The 5,555-nt window shown below is 38.8% G+C and overlaps 1 non-coding gene across 1 annotated transcript; it reads right to left on the reverse strand.

Moving 5' to 3' along the window:
- Positions 1 to 438: 438 nt before the first annotated feature.
- LOC111766760 (small nucleolar RNA SNORA38) lies at positions 439 to 570 on the reverse strand. The gene has a single exon (XR_002798726.1). It is a non-coding gene; the product is annotated as a small nucleolar RNA SNORA38 (small nucleolar RNA).
- Between the last annotated feature and the right edge of the window lie 4,985 nt (positions 571 to 5,555).

The raw sequence follows: 5,555 nt of genomic DNA on the forward strand, positions 1-5,555 counted from the left end.
TGAGCTCAATGTTTTGGTGACTGAGGGGTTGGATGGTAGATGTCTGATAGAGAACACAGAGCAGGGTTTTGAGGGGGTACAGATGAATTTCATTCTGGATATGTCAACTTTGAGCTGTCTGAAGTGTCTAGTAGGCAGTTAAAAGCAGAAAAACCTGAGCTGAAGGTTGATTTAAATATAGATCGTAACTGAAGCTAGGGAGACAGGTTTGGGCTCAAACCCACACAATGAAAGCATGAATTATCCCATAACTGTAATCCTACTAAGAATAGCAGAGGTGTTTAAATTTAAATTTCTTTAAATGAATTATACCATTTGTAAGTTTACTTTTCTTAAAAATAATCATTTCTGAAAATTTCCTTACACAACATTTGGCACACTAGTGTTCTATTGTAACACTGATCATCTCTAAGAATGTTCATGTTGTAATATTTTTTTGTGTGTAGGAAAGGGTAATCTTGACCTGATGGGGTGCAAACTGGTTTCAGACTTCTCCAAGTCCACATCTCTTTGCCTCAAATTCTTACATGTCCAAGGAGAGGGAATTACAGACACACCTTTGTAGGAGAGTTGGATGCTCATTTCTTAAAATTCCTGACATGATAATCATTAGATGAGAAATACATTGAAGAACTCTCTAAGGTAATCTCTGAGAAGAGAACTTTTTAAAATTAATCTCAAAGGTATGCACTCATGAAGCACATAGAAATGAACTTCTCCCTGGCCTCATTATGATGTCTGCTTCTGTTAATCTTAATGTGCATTCCCCCTTGAGAGCTGTGTCATGGGATAAAGCAGACTGATCACCCTGGAAATTAAGTCAGGCAATTTTGGCATCTTTGTTAAAATGATAATGAATTATACCTTCTAAATTCAATCCAGGTTGATGCATGAGCAATCAGTACCATGCAAATTAACACCATTTCAGTAAGACTTAGAAAAATGAACTCATTTGTTTTTCTTTTTCTTTTTTTTAATGGGCAGTGGTGGTAGAGGAGGGGATAAGGAATGAAGTCAATGTTTTGGTGATTAAGGGGTTAGGTGGTAGACCACTGACAGAGAACACAGAACAGGGTTTCGGGGAGGTGGCAGATGACTTTCATTCTAGATATGTCAATTTTGAGCTGTTAGATGCAGAAAAACTGGATTTTGGTTGTATTGTAAGGCAAAGCTAAGCATCAGTGACACACACACACACACACACACACATACCTAAGCACATGCAAACGGGTTTCAAGCTAATTGCTCTAACACAGGGGTTCTTAAACTTTTTTGGTTCCATGGATCCCTTTGCCAGTCAGGTGAAAATCATGGACCTTTTACTAAGTACAATAATACTGTGCATTATTTAATAAACATATAATACCTGCACCAATACATCCCCACAAGAATAATGTTTTCTTGAATTTCTATTCAATCTCACAGACCCTTTGTTAAGAAGCCCTGCTCTAACATCTCCAAGATGAAGTTGATTTCTACTAACTCACTGTCTTAAAAAAGAAAAAGGAAATCTTGTACCATGTACTTCTCTCATGGGTCTTAGTAATAAAACTAAGTACCTTCATAATTTTGTGCAAACATCATTACTATTTAATCCAGTACCCGTTGAGCAGTCACTCTCTTCTTTACCCTTCTCACCTCCACTGGCCTTTCCCTGGCAACCATGAATTTTCTTTTTTCTCTAAGGATTTGGCTATTCTGGATAGTTTATACGTATGGAATCATGCAATATGTGGTCTTCTGTCTGGCTTCTTTCACTTAACATTTCCAAGATACATACATGTTGTAGCATGCATTAATACTGCACTTTATATCATTAAATAGAAAAATGGAGCTGAAAGGGGCTTAAGATATCACCTAGTATTTTTACTTAAGTCAAAACAACAACAACAAACAAATTGAGAAAAGAGAGCCTGGCCAGCCTCCAGGCATGTCAGTAAAGATAAACTATTCTAGAGCTCTAGCCCACACTGGGTTGCCAGATTTAGCAAAAAAAAAAAATACAAGATGCCCAGTTAAGTCTGAATTTCAGTTAAACAAAATTATTTTTTATATAAGTATGTCTAAATCTAAAATTAAAGATTTAACAAATTACCTCTTGGCCCTATTGAAGACAAACTAGAAAAATGAAATGAGAATTTGTAAGAAAGACTCTAATTAATGATGAAAACACTTTTAGGATCCCCAGCTCCCCACGACCGTTTTTTGCCAGCAGAAGAATTTTCTCCCTCCCATATTAAGGAAACAGCTTTTCCCTGGATATAAGACTCTCAATGATTAAATCCAAAGAGAAAGCCTATGCACTAAAAGATATACATGCCTTTGCAAATCCATAATCAGCAGACACCTGGAGATATGAATGGGAGTGGGTTTTGAGACCAAGAAAGCCAAAATATATAAATAGGGCCACTTTATTGAAATGTGGACATTTAGATGATGGAATTCAGTGTGTTGGTTCAAGTACCTGGAAGTGGCAAAAAAAGTTCAGTAGTTTGGCTGGACTCAAAAGTAGCCTAAAATTATGGCAGTTGAACTTTTGCGTCTTTGACCTTCTTTAAAATAAGGAATCTGAAAAATCTGTGATACAGGAATATCAGAGTAGATCTGTTAAATGCATACCACTCATCTATACCCAAACCATATTCCCATGAGGGCCCAAAGAACACATTTCATGAAGACATTAAGAAATGTGTTGGTATGGGGTCTTCGGCAACTTTCAAAATCACTGCTTTGTCAGTCTAGATAAACTGGAGATGATAGTTGGTGATTGTGTAATGGGTTTGTTTCTTGTCTCAGTGGGAATAAGGATATCCCAGGGTGGTAAAAGAAAGGTGCAATCTTACCACCAGAGACAAGATGAACACAATTGCCACAAAAAAGCCACAAAGACAGAATGGTAATCAGGGTGTTTTGACCAACAGAGATTTGAGGAGATGTCTAATTATGAGGTACCAAGAAATGAAATATATGAATAGCTGGCTAAGGTGCTTTTTAACATATATAGGTGAAAAATAGCTCTCATCAGCAGAAACATAAGTGGTCAAATTGTGAATTCATGATACCTTATACAGTTCCTAGACCTAAGCTACTCTGCAGACCCAGAGCTCCTTAATTATTAAACCAATGAAACAACTTTGCTCAAAGCCTTCCCAGAGTGACCTGTGATCATTTATGATGGGGTATTGCACACAGAGGAAAGGTGAAAACAAATTACTGCTGTGGTTGATTAGATACTAGCTCTGAATCAACATTAACTTCTTGCAACATGAAATGCTATCACCGTCCACTAGTCAGGATGGGTTTATGGAGTCCAAATAACAATGGGTCCAGTGAGAGCAAGAAACTATCTGTGGTTATATTCCTAGTGCCATAATGTATACTGGAATGGTAGTAGTTGGAATAGTCCTCACACTGTTTCCCTGATATAGGAAATTACAGCAATTAGAAGAGGAAAGGCCAAGCAGAGAACCTTGGAACTATTCCCTCTGCCACAATAGTAAGCTAAAAGCAATTCTGCATTATCATGGTTATAGCTTAGATTATTTATACCATTGAGGATTTGAAAGATGCAGAGGTGGTGACTCATACATCTCCATTTAACTCACTTTTGTGGTGCAGAAGCCAGTTTGGGGATGATGGTAGATTATTGCAAACTCCAGGAAAGAATTTTTTTACTTAGCAGTAATAAAGTAAATGAAAAGATCTCTTGAATTTTCATATCTCACTGAACATCACATGGTTCCATTATACAGATGATATTATGGACACTGGATTTGGTGATCAGGAAGTTGACTTTGTAAGACAAATGCATTCAAGGAACAAAGAGATAAAGCCCATAAAACTTTAGGGGTCTGTGATATCAATGATGTATAAAGAGAGCTGTGGTTTGAAGCAGAGATATCCCTTTAAAGTAAGAGATTAATTTCTGGACTTTATTCAATGAATATCCAAGAAAAAATAACAATTGGCAGAAGACCTCTATAGATTTTTTAGGTAACATGTATGGCATTTGGTTGTTCTACTTCAAACCATTTATTTTTTTGAAAGGGAAAAAAAGTTTTTTAAAAAGTGAAAAAAAAACAAAGAGGTTCTACTCAATTTTCAGACTGTGATGAAATCTTCCTGGACACATAGGCCTTATGATCTAGCATCTCCAATAACATGTGAAGTGTCTGAGGTAGACAGAAAAGTTTAAGGAATCCCCAACGTACCACCATAAGATAATCACAGGCCATAACTGCTTGTGCTAATTATTTTCTACTTGAACAACAGCTCCTGCGCCTTGGAAAAGACTGAATGCCTGACCATGTGTATTTATTTTCTGTGGCTGCTGTGACAAACTACCAAACAGTTGACAGCTCAAAACAACAGAAATTTAGTCTCTCACAATTTTGGAGATGTAAACTACAGTCCACCCATACTCCATTCAGGGACCTAGGCTTGTTCCTTGCCTTTTCCAGCTTCTTGTGGCTGCCTTGGCATTCCTGGGCTTGTTCCTGCATCACTCCAATCCCTGCCTCCACCTTCATTCACATGTCCTTCTCTTCTGTGTCTGCTTTATTTCTCTTTGTCTATCTCTTACAAGGATACTTGTGGTGGCATTTAGGCTCCACTCAAATAATCCAGGGTAATCTTATTACAAAATCCTTAATTTACTCATATCCATAGAGAACCTTTTCCAAACAAGGTAGCATTTACACATTCCAGACATTGAAATTGATGTCTTAGGGTAGCCATTAGTTAACCTTCTCCAGCATGGCACAGTAAGCAAATTAATGACCCAAATACCCGACATAAACACAGAAGCTGTGGCACTCTAAGCTTTCTTAAGTGTGGTCCTGAAAGACCCTGGTAAAAGGAAATCATCCTAGTGAGCAGAATTTCCAGCAGTACAAGGGAGATACTTTGGAGTACATATCTATACTGATACAATTTGGCAGTGGCTAATGTGATGTCTGGTTGTTCAGAGACATGAAAAGATCAAGACTGGAATTGTGTGTGTAGTTTTTTTTTGAAATATTTATTTATTTATTTATTTCTCTCCCCTTTCCCCCCACCCCGGTTGTCTGTTCTCTGTTTCTTTTTGCTGCATCTTCTTCTTCATCCACTTCTGTTGTTGTCAGCAGCACGGGAATCTGTGTTTCTTTTTGTTGTGTCATCTTGTTGTGTCAGCTCTCCGTGTGTGCGGCGCCATTCCTGGGCAGGCTGCACTTTCTTTTGCACTGGGCGGCTATCCTTACAGGGTGCATTCCTTGCGCGTGGGGGTCCCCTACGCCGGGGACACCCCTGCATGGCACAGCACTCCTTGCGCGCATCAGCACTGCGCGTGGGCCAGCTCCACACGGGTCAAGGAGGCTCAGGGTTTGAACCTTGGACCTCCCACGTGGTAGGCAGATGCCCTAACCACTGGGCCAAGTCCACTTCCCAAGACTGGGATTGTTGATGAGTTCATCTGGGGGAGAATAATGGGGCCCTATGAACGGGAAAAGAGTATAAAGGTATTCATATGACATATAAATTCCTACCAGAGAGCATCCACTGGCAGACCAGGTGTT

Source organism: Dasypus novemcinctus, chromosome 27 (assembly GCF_030445035.2).
Source record: "Dasypus novemcinctus isolate mDasNov1 chromosome 27, mDasNov1.1.hap2, whole genome shotgun sequence".
Classification (NCBI taxonomy): Eukaryota; Metazoa; Chordata; class Mammalia; order Cingulata; family Dasypodidae; genus Dasypus; species Dasypus novemcinctus.